Genomic DNA, 15,660 nt, shown 5'->3' on the forward strand with positions numbered 1-15,660 from the left:
ATTACATGTTGCAGTTTTTTGGGGTTTTGTTTTTTTTGCATGAATTGCATCCAGTTTGATCTAGGAAACAACCCTTCCTTGTGGTAGCCTCTGCCCTCTGAAATGATTCCCCCCACCTCAATATTTGATTGGCCCAAATTCTGCTGGTCTTTTGGAAAGCATTACAAACATGCTTTCCCCCAGACATTTTGGGTCAGGGTGTTAGGTGTACTTGTCTTGGGAATGATATGGTAACAAGCCAGAATTTATGTTTTAAAAATTTATCAATCATTGCTTTTAATATTTTGCTAACCGTCTAGAGTTGCTTTGGCAATTGGATGGCCATATAAATTGTCTAAATTAATAACTGTATTTTCCATTTAACTAAAATACGCAAAAGTAGAAGCTCTGCATTTCTAATATGCTGATAATAATATGCCAGATAAGCCTTATGATCTGAAGTGTTCAGCTGTATTTGCTGGTGGAAAAAGTAGCAAAGAGTCTTACTCATACAGTACAGCCTAATATAGCTGAGGGTCTTTCCAGACTCTGTGGTTTCCCTGAAGGGAGGGGAGGAAATCAACCACTAACATAGATATCTATCCTGACAATATCACCGCTTGATTTTCCATTCACTAGATAGACAAATGCCATGAAACATATTTTTCTTGTTCAATAAAGTATGATTTTGTTTATTTATTAGATCTCTGTGTTGCCCATCTTCTGGGTGGCTATCTTATTTGTTCTACTGCTAGTTTGTATAACTAAGAGGAACAATCATGCTTACTTCATTTATTTTGTTGGAGGACAGCACTTCCCCCGAGAAAGAAATATTTTGGGAAATATTAAAAGGCAGAATATTATATTTCCCCAAAGGATCTTAAAGGCAGCAATCCCCTCCCCACCAGCCTCTCTGCCCCAAGCAGAAACCATGTCTGTAGAAATGCAGGTGTGATAATCCTTTCAGAAAGACTGGAGCCAGGAAGCGTAGAGCTGATTGGATTAGAAAGACAAAGATCCCTAGAATCAACAACCCCTCACCCAAAGAAATCCAACACAGGAAGTAAGCCATCAGCCACAGTGACAGAGAAGCAGGATATGACCTTTGGGACGTAATAGGATTAACCCACCACCATTAGAATACCAGAAAGGCACACTGAACCTCAGGTCAAAGTTCATGCCACAGGAACAACTCCAAACAAAAAAGCCCAAGAAAGTATAAAAACCTACCACTCCCTGCTCCATGTGGTCAGCTTTCACACAGTCACATTTCTGTCTGGCTCTGCTCTTCAATAAACGATAACCTTCTTTCTAAAGCAGTCTCCATTTTGTTTATTCCCGGCTTGGACTGGACCGTGATAAATATTTTTCTATCCACAATTTATAAATATTATTATAAATGTAGAAAGCTCTTATGCTCAAATCTTCAATGTATGTAAATTAGGAAACTAACAACAGATAAAACCATCAAACATTTTGTCCCCATTTCTTATAAATCTGCAGAAATATACTTCAAAATGATGAAAATATATACCCAACTCAGGCTAGCTATCTTTCCCAGATCTTTTAAAGTTCTTCTGAGTATTCCTTTTAAAATCAAATATTTTTTTCTTTGTTGGCCTTCTTGTTTTTTAAAATAGTATGAGTTAACTTCCATTGCCTCCTAGGGCTAGGCAACAGAAGTCCTAGGCAACAAAATGAATATTAAACTGGTGTTTTCTGCAGCCTAATGTTTAAGCATAAATGTTATTAAAAACCTGTTTATAACTCTTAGGGAGTTTTTGTCAGTGTGGATTTCTCTGTGTACTTAGACAAGTCAGTGTCTAAGGACTCATGACATGTCTTTAATATTGGGGGGGGGTATCTGCAGCAAATAATATCTCCTCAAGAAGAGAGTATATCAAGGAACCAGTGGCAGCTGATGCTAGTTGTGGGGCCCTTGCTCATGACCACTCATGCCTTGGTCATTTCCTATTTGAATTACTGCAATGCTCTATACATAGGGCTATTCTTGAAGACCACCCAGAAGTTACTCTTGGTCCAGAATGTGGCAGTGCATACATTGCATAGGTTCATCTATGTCCGTGGTGGCGAACCTATGGCACACGTGCCACAGGTGGCACACAGAGCCATCCCTGTGGGCATGCGTGCCATTGTTTTAGGAACTTCTAAGCAAGAGAGGGAGCAGCCTCTATCTGAAATACTAATGAATTGTGCTAGACCAACAGTCTCACTCAGTGCCTAAGCTAACACAACCTATTAAGCTATAAACTACTGTATGATGTACAAATAACTTTGGTATAACCCAATTAAATCTTGTTGTGGCTTAGTGAGCAATAGAAACCTAAATAACACATGGTCCAGTATTTTTATATTGAGAATCAAGTGGCCCTTCCTCCAGACACTACATTGAAAGCAAACTTCTTTCTTTTTTGATTCACACATGCTCTACACCAATAATTTGATTTGATATGAATCATTTCCTTATACTTATTTATTTGTTTTATTTAAAACAATTATATAGCCATCCATCTTATATGAATGGGTAGCTCCCAATCAACATTTAAAACAATACCTATAATAAAATAACAAATATATAAAATTAATGAAATAGATAAATTTATTAAAATGATAAACATAAAAGCATAAATAACTGGCATCAAAGTTAAACTTAATTATCTCCACAAGTATTGTCCCGAACGCCTGGGAATCATGGGCCAATAGCATACTCACAGTACCTCCTTTTTCATGTCTACTCAGAAAAATTGTTTATCAAATGCAAGGGGGGCTACTTTTAGATCAATGAACTACAATCCTTATTTACCAGGATAAGTATCACTATACAGGTAGTCCTCGACATATGACCACAATTGAGCCCAAAATTTCGATCGCTAAGTGAGACAGTTGTTAAGTGAATTTTGCCCCATTTTACAATCTTTCTTGTGACATTTGTTAAGTGAATCACTGCAGTCGTTAAGTTAGTAACACGGTTGTTAAGTTAATCCGGCTTCAGCATTGACTTTGCTTGTCAGAAGGTTGCAAAAGGTGGTCCCATCACCCCAGGAAACTGCAACCGTTATAAATATGAGTCAATTCCCAAGCGTCTGAATTTTGATCACATGACCATGGGATGCTTCAACAGTCATGGGTGTGTAAAATGGTCAGAAGCCACTTTTTTCAATGCTGTTGTAATTTCAAACAGTCACTAAACGAACTGTTGTAAAAGCTACAGTATATTATTGTGGAATTTATCTGCACGAGGAGAATGTCTCCATGGCTTTAATTGACAGTAATGTTTTCAGCAATTATGTTAATCAAACTTTTCTTGGGTCTTCTAACCCTTTCCCCCTCTGGGATCAAGTACATTTCACCAATTCACACAGAATGTCATTTCTTTTTTAGTAGATAGTGCCATAAAGATTTGATGATCCTTCTATATAAAGAGGAACTTGAGAGTGTGAATGCCTCATTCCTAAAACCTTCTGCATCGCACATAGCTCTCCACTATTTGGTCCTATTCCCTAAAATAGCTCCCAATGGCATCTGACATTTCCTGCATAAAGAGGAAGACGGTGCATATTGCACGTTCAGACCAAACATTGACCATCCAAGGGGATTTTAGTGTTGATAATTCTTCTGGAAATCCCCATAGCCTCAGTGGTCTGGCTGACTCAGAGCAACTTGCAGAAATATTAGCAAAAAGATGTGTGCAACACTACCTGCACGAGGGCATAAATTCTAACCATTTCCCTGTATTCTGTATTATTGGTAATTTATAACATTTCAAAAGCTGCACAGCTTTGTCTTTTTCTCCCATGTGCTAGCCACATTAAGGTTCGGATAGATGATTTCTCATAGTACTTTTGCTGTAAAAGTGGAATACTAGAATAGAGTAGAGTAGAGTAGAGTAGAGTAGACTTGAGTAGACTTCTTTATTGGCCTAGTGTGGTTGGACTCTTTTTAGTCAGGATTCAGGCCGGGCTATAGTACTGAGGCAGCATTGGTCACACTTGTGGATGAACTTTGGAGGATTGTGATGAGAATGGTGGCTCTTACGGATGTCTCAGTGGCTTTTGATAGCATTGATCATAGTCTCTTGCTGGACCAATTCCAGGAATTGGGAATGGGGAGCAATTCTCTTGCAGTTCTCCCCCTTTCTCTGATACCAGGGCTAATGGGAGAGGAGAGATTCAGCCTTGGGGCCCTATTTTGTGGGATGCCTCAGTTCTCAGATCTCGATTCTCTCCTGTTTAACATCTATATGAAGCCACTGGAGAAGTCATCTGCTGACGTGGAGTTTGGTATCATCATATGCTGATGATGTCTAATTACATATTTACTTTATGTGGGGCAGATGATGTTCAGATGCTGTCTCAGTGCCTGGAGGCTGTAAGAACCTGTATGTAGAGAAACAGGCTGTGACTTAATTCTAGCAACACGTACTGGTTGTAAGTTTGTAGCTCCCTAAGGTCAAGAGAGTTGACATCTTTGACTCTGGATGGGGTGACACCTCCCACTCCAAACACACACAGGTATGGTGTACAATTTGAGAGACCTCTGGATCTCATGGCTTCTGGTGAAAGAGTAGGTAGCAGTGGTAGACGGGGGGGGGGGCTTTGTACAAATCCATCTTGTGCATCAATTATTCCCATTGCTGGACTAGGGGACTTTGCTCACAGTCAGCCAAACTTTTAGCCCCTCCCATTTGGATTATTGCTATGTGGTGTACTATGCTTGAATACCATCCAGAAGCTGCAACAGATCCAGGGACATATAGTTTTATATGCCCCATGGCTGCATGAGCTACTGTTGTGTGAGCTGCACTGACTTACATTAGCTTTTTGGCCTTAATTCAAGGTGTTGGTTATCAGTTTTAAACCCATACATGGCACAGGGTCAAGTTACTTGTGGGACTACCTCTACTTGAAGATATGTGCCTATTCAATTAGATTAGATAGAGTGGGCATGCTCCAGGTCCTCTCCCTTAATGTCATCTGACATTAGCGATGTGCCTTCTTGGTAGCTGCCCCAGTCCTTTGGAACAACTTTCTACCTGATACCAGAGAGATCCTTATACTTTTAGCCTGCTGAGGGGCTGTCAAGACCTGGCTTTCTTGAAAGCATTGGGCTAGGATGGAAGTTGAGGTTGAGCTGTGAGAGTGATTGGTCTGATCCCTGCAGGGAGGGAGGGTACTTTTTTAAGTATGCTTTTTATGGATTGTTATTAGTCGCCTAGAGTCATAATATGAGATAGATGGCCATATAAGTCCTGAGAATGAATGAATGAATGAATGAATGAATGAATGAATGAATGAATGAATGAATGAATGAATGAATGAATGACGTTTGATGGAGTAGGTTCAGTTTACCAGAGTGGCCATTTTAGAAAACCCTTTCCTCTTGAGTGTCTGTTTAAAATATTACAAAAATAGTACAAATGTGTTTATTCCTTTAAATGGATTTAATCAAAAGGCACAGTATTTTAGTGTAAAGACAAAATCTCTTCATAGTGAATAAATGGAATGCTATAAAATAGCATTCAGTAGAAAAGCTATCATGAAGGTGTTCTAACAGGTTCAACCTTCACATATCTTATTGGACATTTCAGAACCATTTTTCTTAAGACAGGAGAGATATTTTATACCTGGGGATTTTTCAATAGTGTTCTCTTCCTTTTATAAATTCCAAGATTTTCTTTACAGTTTGGGGAAAAGAAGGAGAACCACTAGGAAAAAATAAATTCAATTATACAATCATATGAATGCCCTATAAAAAACAACAAAGAAAACCAGGCAACTCACAGGAGATGCTGGTTATCCAAAGCTTACCCCAGCATACATTAAAAGAAAGATCTCCACTGATCCCTATCTGTTCAGTTAGAACTGATTTGGAAAGCTTTCCATTTCCTGTTGCTTTAAGGATTATTTTAGAATTTTATGATGACAGCCATTTTACTTTAACAGATATTTTTATGAGATTGTCAGGCCTATTTTGATGGAAAGCAAGACTACAAATTTGGCCAATCATACAAGCCAGGCATACCTCTGGAAAAAAAAGAGGTGGGAGGGGGATAATCCAACATCCAGGAAATGCATAGTCTAAATGTGATGTGTACAACTGCTGCAGAAGAATTGAACAGAGGTGCCTTATTGCCTTGTTCAGACAGGAACAAGAAATGGGACATTAATCCTATTGTCTGCCCTGGAAAAATTGTGATGTGCTAAATAAGACCTCTATTATTTATTTATTTATTGGATTTATATACCTCTACCTCTAATAGGTGTGGCAAACTTTTGATGGCTGGAGAAAGGTAGACACTTACTATTTTTTTGCTGGGGCAAAGTCGTTGTGGGTTAGAATTCTGCTTCTTTCTGAATTTTCAAAATCAGCTTTCCCTCCTGTGTGTTAAGGCTTCAACTCTTGTTTTCATATATTTTGTATATTCCGTACTACAAAATAGGTGGAAAATGCTTACTTCAACAGATATAAGTATTAATGATGTGTTGCTTCAGAAGCCAGAACAAAGATGCTTAGAGCTAGCATATGTCCTTGCAATCTCAGGTACATACCGTTCATCTAGAACAGAGCAATTACATGTGGAACTACTGGACAGGGCGGTAACATAATGTTTACTGTGAAAACACCCCTAGCATATCCTGGCTAGGAAAAAGGCAAGTGGATGATTGCTGTTGTGCTCTTCAAAAGAGATATTTTATTTTGTTTAACATAAAATAATAGAGAATTGATTAGCTGCACTAGGCTGGCTTCACCCAGAGAGAACCCATGATTGGATAGTATTAAAAATACCATAAACATATAAATAAGAGGCATACTGCTCCTTCTGGATTCTTTCACCACTACTGTGTTCAGATGCCATCCAAATGCAGTAAACTTTTTTCCCCTGTTCCCAATCCCTGTTGCCTCCACATTTATGGATTCTGTAATCCTCCAGACTTGTGAGTATGGCAGTCATCATAGGCAAGGTGGTTGGTTTTCTCCTTTGGCTTCATAGTTTCACTATGTCTCCTGCCTGTAGGAGAAACATCCACCAACTTGGTAGAGAAACCATTCATCAACTTGGCTGTTGCAGAAGGATCGTACCTGGAGTGCTACCTGGGGTCTCTAGGAAAGATTGTTTATCCTTCTCCCACATCCCATTTGGGTATCCTCCAAATTATGTGAAATGAATAAGAAATAAGCTGTATAGAAATAGCCCTAAAGGAGAGAAATAGTACAGATTCTCACATGGTTGTGCAACTGATTCGTCCTGTAGATCAAAATAATTGAATGTGAAAATTGATGGCCAAGGTAGAATCATGCATCAAGAGAAGCAGGTATGTATATTTATATGAACAAATATAAAAAAATTGGAAAAAAGTAACAAAATCCCAGTTTCTCATCCCTCCTTATATTTTGCATACAGAAATGAAAAAAGGGGACACTACTGCATTTACATATAAGCAAGGCTTTTTTTGTCATAGAACACACTGGAATGGAGTACTGGCAACTTTTTTTGACAGATTTTCCAGAGTTGCGTTCTTTTCCTATTGTTTCCTTTCTTATCCTCGTTTATTTTTGAAAATGCCCTGCTGGCAGTACGGTGCGAGCGGGGTCTCCTCCAGCGTGGAGGAGCCATGAGGCGCCTCTAGGAGGAGCCATGAGGCGCCAGAGCACCACAGCCAGAGCGTGGCTTGATTGGCTGGGTCGGACCATGTGGTGTGGAAGTCGATGGTGGCAGTGGGAGACACATAAACATGGAGGCCATCTTTCACGTGAGGGTGAGCGAGCCTTTTGCCTTCCCTTACAGAAGATGGGGTGTGTGTGAGGTCAAAAAGAAGCAAAGCAAGAGGAAATAAAGGCGACTGGCGTAGAAGCTTGCCCAACAGCGAAACTTTGCTGTTTCAGTTCCTTGGGTAGTTCAAAGGCTGGGATGTCTATGAAAATCTCTTTTTAGTCTTTTATACTTTATATTCAAACTGCAGAGGGGAAGAATAAGAATAAAGCCAATGTTTTGTGATTTGGAGGTATTATTATTACTATTATTAATAACATATTAATTATGTATTGGTCAGATGTAAAGGTAGACCTACAGTACAAGGTTTAATCAGATCTATTTATTAAATTGGATTTAACTTAAAGGTAAATTAAAAGTAATCTGTTCACTGACAAAGTTTCAACTTTAATTTGTTTCAAGTCAAGATCCATATTAAACTCCAAATGTAAATTTTTCCACCTTGTTTGACAACTTCTTAAAAATAATTCAATCTTTTACAAGCAACCAAATTTTGTTTTATTGCGCCAATTTCATTCCACATAGAAAGCTGACATTTCCACTCATTAAACTAAATGGGTATGCCAGTGGTAAATGTCCCAAAAGATTAATAAAATGCCTTCTTGTAATTTAAAGCCACATAGTGCATGGTAACATTAATAGTATTAACTTACCTTGAACAAAATCCTAGTCTTTTAGATATACTAAAAATTGAAAGGGTTTTTTTTCAACTACAAAGGTAAACCTTGTAGGGTAGGCAAGGTGGGTTGTATGACATGTGTGAGTTCCGGCACCTTTTTTTTTTTTACAAAAAAAGTACTGCATACAAATATATATTTCGGAATACAATTAAAACAGAATAATGTAAAAATGCTTTTTGTTCTGTAAATAGAATAGTAGAGATCTTGTTATTTTAGAATAACGTTAAAGCAAAGCTGCACAAATGCAACTCTTCTCCAAATAAAAATAGTAGAGCTCTGCTCTGCTCTTCCCTGTTGAAAGCCTGGCAAGAGGTTGGTGTCAGAAATAAGGAAGTGTGGAGATTATGACTATGAGAGGAACTCAAAACAAAATGCTAAGAGAGAAGGCAGATTTATGGGAGAGAGATGGCTACTGCAAAGACTGGAAATGAAGAGACTCCTCAAACCAATTTTCAAAAATTACATTGAAATAAGCATTTAATAGATTGACTTAAAAACTAACCATGATGAAACCATTTGTATTTCTTATAGCAGGAGATTCTTCAAGTGCAGACCTACATCAAATGTGCCAAATCCCTGAAGACTTTTAATTTAATATTGTTTATTAATGGCTTAATTCTTGCCAGTAAAAAAAAGTTTGCTTGGCTCTATGTGTTTTGCCATTTTAAAGAGCCATAGTGGCGCAGTGGTTAGAATGCAGTATTTCAAGCTAACTCACCGCTCACTCCAGAAGTTTGATTCTGAGAGGCTCAAAGTTGACTCAGCCTTCCATCCTTCCGAGGTCAGTAAAATGAGCACCCAGATTCTTGGGGGCAATATGCTGACTCTGTAAACTGCTTAGTGAGGACTGTAAAGCATTATGAAGCGGTATATAAGTCTAAGTGGTAGTGGTAGTGCTACCATGTTTTCCTGAAAATAAGCCCTACCCCAAAAATAAGCCCTAGCTTGATTTTTTGGGGTGGGCCTAATATAAGCCCTACCTCAAAAATAAGCCCTAGGTTTGGGGCAAGGTGCACGCCTAAAAATTAAGTTAGGACGGAGGTGTGTGGGGAGCTGCCCCATGTGCCCCACACCTGCTTACCTTACTGGCAGGACCTTAGGCAGGCCTCCCATGCCCTGAAACTTGTTGCGCTATGTGGCTCATTGCGCTGGTGCTGCTGGTTGCAGCAGGAGGCTACACGGCACTTTGGGCCACTGCTGCTACTTGTGGCAGGACACGGCACAGCACTTTGGGCTGTTGCTGCTCCTCACAGCAGGACGCCTTGCAGTGCTTCGGGCCATTGCCTCTCCTCATGGCAGGATGCCATGCAGGACTTCAGGCTATTGCTGCTCCTTACAGGAGGACACCATGCAGTGTTTCAGGCCATTCCTGCTCCTCGCAGCAGGAGGCCTCATGATGCCTTGGGCCTTTGTCACCACTCGCGGCAGGACGCCATGCTTTGGGCTGTTTGCAGGAGACCGCAAGGTGCTTGGGCCATTGCCGACTGGTTGTGACCGCCCAAAGTGCTGCATGGCATCCTGCCGTGACTGGTGGTGATAGCCTGAAGCGCTGTGTGGCATTCTGCCGCGAGCGGCAGCAATGACTCAAAGAACCATGCAGCCTCCTACAAACAGCTCAAAGTGCCACGCAACCTTCTGCTGCGAACAGCGGCAATGGCCCAGAGCACCATGCAGCCTCCTGCAAACAGTCCGAAGTGCCATGCAACCTCCTGCCGCGAGTGGCGGCAATGGCCCAGAGCACCATGCAGCCTCCTGCAAACAGACTGAAGCACTGCGCAGCCTCCTGCCATGACTGGTAGCACCAGCATGAAGCACCATGCAGCATCCTGTCATGACCGGCGGCGCCAGCGCAATGCACCATGTGGCATCCAGCTTCAAGTGGCAGCAAGTGGCTGCTGAAGAAGTCAAGCAGCAGCACGACAGGTGTTGGGGTATGGGAGGCCTGGCTGCGGCAGTCCTAAGGTAAGATATCACCCGGAAATTAGACCTAGTGCCTCTTTTTGAGGCAAAAAATTATAAGACCAGGTCTTATTTTGGGGAAAACATGATATTAAGTAAATTATATTGTCCCGCTCTGCCTCAGTCGGTGGAATATTTGTCATCCTACCCTTTGAGGAATGATTCAGGACTTGGGAGGAATGAGTGAGGACTTAAGGCAAGTGAATTATGGCTACTGTATTCTTATCTTGAGAGGATGACTATATCTTTTAAGCCAAACTTGCGTTCAGAAGTGTACTTTTCATGTTGCAAAACTACAGTGCAATGGATGCACCTACAATATTAATTTTGTTTTCCATTAAATTCTTAAATGTAGACAATCATTTTCAAAACATGCTATTCCAGACTGATAATAGTCTTCCCCAGTCACACACTTTGACTTAGGCCATTTTAGCACCAAGTTTGTGAATCTGGATTCTTTTAGCAATGTTCTTGCGACCTGTGGTTTTCTTAACCATGCTTTACTCAACACAGTTTGGGGGTGTGTGTCATGACACACTGAAACATAATAATAGGAGCTGGATTTAAACAACATGTGAAGTTACAAAATCAATAACTATTGAAGCAAACAAGTTCTACTGTATGTCAGCAAAGATTCTGTTTTTTCAGCTTCACAAACATTCCGGCCTTGTTTCAGCAGGAATAATCAGCTCCTCTAAAAATACACTGACAGCTGCTTTTGCACATGTCTGAAATTGTGTGAATCCTTAAGTAGGGCATACATACTCAGTCAAGGTCAGCTTTCCACTCTTCAGTTTTAGTTCCAGAGCCAGAAGGAAACTGGTCAGTAAGAACCTGAGCAAGGCCTTTCCTGCCTTTTCAGAAATGTCTAGATCTGGCTCTGCCATCTTGCTTGGAGGTCACAGAGGAGCAGAGTCGTGGGGCTAGGTAGCAGCCTGAAGACCCTCCTTCTGCCTCTTCATTAACTTTTAATGTTGGATTTTGTTTGTCTTTGCCTCTTATTAACTTTTATATACAGTTTGATGTTTTAATATTTTACTTATACACTATCCGAAGACTCTCTGCAAGGGAAATGGGCAGTTTCTAGATTTGATAAATTTGGAATTTAAATTACAACTGTACACAATGCAGTGTCACAGACAGTTCTAGAGGCCCCTCAGGTGGCACTGTTATGTGAGATGCACTGACTTCCAGTTTGCTTTCTGGTCCAATTCAAGGTATTGGTTACTATATTTAAAGACCTTTATGGCATGGGTCCAGGGTATCTGAGGAACCGTCTCACTCCTATGGGACTAGCCTGCCCCACTCATTCCAGTGGAAAAGACCTACTTCAGATCCTGTTGGCCAGAGAATTTCCGCTGGCAGGATCTAGGTGAAGAGGCTTTTCTGCTGTGGCCTCCACCCTCCACCATATTCCCCTGTCTGAGATGAAATCTACTCCCACACTCTTGGCCTTCTGGAAGAGCCTAAAAATTAGGCTCTGCTGCTTGGTCTGGGACCCCAAGAGGGGCCTACTCAGTGGTAGGATTCAGCCAGTTTGCACCAGTTCAATAGAACTGATAGCTATTTTTTTTGTTGCGCAGGCCCAGAACCAGTTGTTCACATATTTGAATCCCACCACTGGGCCTACTATATCAGGAGTGGTTGACCAAGTAGAGAAGTTCTTCATCCCCAGACCACTCACTGTTTTGGTTTTTAGCTTTTAGCTTTTCTATTCAAATTTTGTAATGTTGTTTACTTTTTTGTACTGTAAACAACCCATAATTTGTTATTAGTAAGATGAACACCATATTTAATAATTAAATAATAATAAATAAAATAAAAAGACCACAGAGACTCTTTAAACTGGCAATTCATCTTGACTTCCACACGTCTTCTTGATTGTAACTCAGGGCTACCACTCAAAGATTTGAGACACAATATTGTGCTGAGCCATAATATGGCTAGTTTGATTTTTTTGCACCTTAGCCATGTAATTTATAAGTTCCTACTGTGTTTTTGTAATGTATGAACCTGGTCTTAGTTGAGAAGCATTTAAATAAACCTTGAGTTAATGTAGTGATGTGTGATCTGATTAACAAATCCACAAAAATTATTGAAGAAAAGTATTTTACAAAAAAAAGCTAATCGATCATAGGGCATCATTACAAGTGATTAGCACGTTATACTGACAGTATGCAGCACAAGTTACTTTTGCAATTTTTTTCGTTCTTAATTGTACTCTATGTCCTCAAGGGCATTTGTACTCAGTCCAGCCTAGCTGGTGAATCGGATTATCCTTACGGAACTTGAGAATGCAGAAGTACTCCATCTGGTCTAAGTCACCCTATTGTGGTCTGGATGAGGCACTGTGCCTAGAGAAGTCTTCTTTTAGAAAAGATATTAATACTGTTCCACCCCATGTGCCATTCTTTTTGTTGGTCAGTGTGTCTTCCTCTTGTGCCAGGAGGAAAGGGGACTTCCTGGGTTCATTCATTGCTTCCCATTCTTACCTTTTTGCACACTGGTCTCCACAAAATATGAATATACCCTGCTGAGTCAGCTATTATCAAGCCAACTTCCCCCTTCCCTATAATCACTGCCTCTCATCCTTGTCTCGTGTTGCATTAGAAAATCTTCCAGACAAAAGGGATCTTCCAGACAAAATGCCTTAATTTGAATTACTGCAAATAGGGACTATTTGTCCTACATCTTTACTTGACTCACGTAGCAGGAAAAGATATGAACCAAACCATCATTTGTTGAGAAAAGACAAATAAAGGCCAAAAGTATTTATCATGGAAGATCTACTCTTTTAATTGATAGTAAAGTAATATAGAAGAGAGCTGCCCTCAAAGATATCAATTGTGACCATTAGCATATAAAAGTGGTAATTATAAAAATAAACTATATGCGAGGTAAAAACTGAGGTAGAACAAAACTGTTTCAAACAGCAATTACCTCAATAAGAATAAGCATCCAACACATTTATACTGCATAACATTAATTTTCATCTTTTCTGTGTGGTGTTATTTAATATCTCAGATGTATACAGTATTGTATCTCTGTAAGCCCGGGTATGTGTTTGATGCCTTTTGGGATATTTTAGATATGTTAACAGCAGATCCATGAGTTTGTCTCAAGCTTAAATATTCATCTTTCTTTTTCTTTTAGGAAATCCTTTTCAAATTGCTGTGTTATTTTAGCAGCACATTATTTTTATCTTTTGCTGCTCAATATATTGCATGTGAATTTTTACATTGTATTGTTTTAAATAGACATTTTTATGATTTGTGAGATTGATCTATCTCTTGGGGAAGGGGAATGACTTCCTTAAGCACATGCTTCACTTTACAGACCTAGGAAATGGTACTGTAGAATTTATATTATTTCCTCTAGTTGCCAGAAAAAACACTGACTGTGAGGGCTACGCTTCTCTCATATGCTAGGGTTCAGTGTGTGTAGGGAGGACAGCAACAAAGGCATCCTCCCCCCCCCCAAAAGGTAATACCAGTAGTAACTAACAAGCCGCATTACCAAAATTAGAAAGCTGGTATAACAGAGGATTTCTGAGAAACAGAAGTCCAACTTATCACTAGGATGATATATACTGTGCTGTACAGAAAAACCTACACTTATATACATAGGGTATAGTTGCACAATATGCTTCATTTTGTTAAAAGCAACATATGGTTTGATGGTAATACTTTAACTTGCTTGGTATTCCAGCCACCTTTAAGATGGCTGGCCTGGTGACATTTCATTTTTAAATTTACATGATTTGGCATAAACCTCTAGTATACTGATCAGATCAATGCAGCCATTGCCCATGAAATGTGCAAATATGGAGGTACCACCTGCTTCTATGGTATTTCTCTTAGATCCCCTGCACATTGGGGGGAGGGTGCTAAAAATATAAAAAAGATGTAGTCATAGGTCAACCCACCCATCTGGATTAGGATGCTAGATGGCAAGATGATTTAGGAGTGAAAGAGAGGACAAACTGTGACTCAAATTTTGACTATAGCCACAATTAAGATGTGGTTTAAGCTTGCATAACATACTGAGCCTAACAAAATTACTATATGCTTTTGCATATTGTGCAAGCCAAGTTATAGCCAATGCTGTCATACAGCTTGGTTTAGATAAGCTTTTGTAGTTTAGATTCATGAGTTATCAAATTTGGAAGACCTAGCCAACTGTAGTTTGCTTAACTACTGTTGGCTGTAAGTGCTGACTAGCTAAGTAGCACTTAGCACCAAATGTAAATCTCCCACTTTAATAGTCTTATAACTATTTCGATTGTTTCTGATAAATGAATGTAACAAGGAGTTGTACATAAATGTATGCCACATACATACGTTCTCCGAGACTCATTCTTTATATTAGTCTTTATATTTAGTGTAGTGTGAGAATTCAGTTGTTACTTACACATACATTTCTTATCAAAAATTTACTTTGAATTATTTATATTTCAATGTCTTTTTATTTGAAATATTTTAATTTTCTCCAGTAAAAGGCAAAGCAGTTAACACAAATTAGAAACAAAATATAATAAATCACAGATTGGGCGAGGCCTGGCAGGTTTGACACCGTGGACTAGACAGTCACTTGTCTGAGATGATATAGGTTCTCCTGCTTGAGCAGGGGGCTGGACTAGAAGAGCTCCAAGGTCCCTTCCAGTTCTATTCTTAAATATATCCTGATCAATTTATACTTTGAAAATGTTAGTCCAAAAGGATCAGTACAGTTTTTTTTACTTATAATGTTTGTGAATTTCTATTTTTTCCTTCATTTTTCTTGTTTTAAACGTCCGCTAAGATTAAAAAACAGTGGACTTCGGACAAAATGATATAATACGGACAATACAAGGGTAAACTCAGAAATCAAGAGCATTCCTGACTGAAAGTTCACCATGATATTAAACGAGCACTGTCTTTTGCCATCGTGCTGTGATTTTTTTAAAAAAATTCGGTTTTTTTTCAAAGCAGTAGAAACTTGACTACTGTGGCAGTAGGCAGCTACTGCTAAGACAACATAGAGTATTTAGATCATCAATTGGATTTTATTTAAATGCTAATAAAAATCTGAAAATTCCATCCATTCCAGCTAAGCTCTGACTGTCCCTAAAGTGCTTTTTCAGAAGGCAACTGACGTTTCGCTTCTTAGCCAAGAAACGTCTTCAGTTCTGACTGAATAATGAGGGATGGCAGGATTTATATTCCTTGCAGTCATCTGGCCATTAACACTCCTCCACCACTGAGTCAGAAC

The sequence above is a fragment of the Vipera berus genome (assembly GCF_964194415.1).
Source record: "Vipera berus genome assembly, chromosome: 1".
In the NCBI taxonomy this organism is placed as follows: Eukaryota; Metazoa; Chordata; class Lepidosauria; order Squamata; family Viperidae; genus Vipera; species Vipera berus.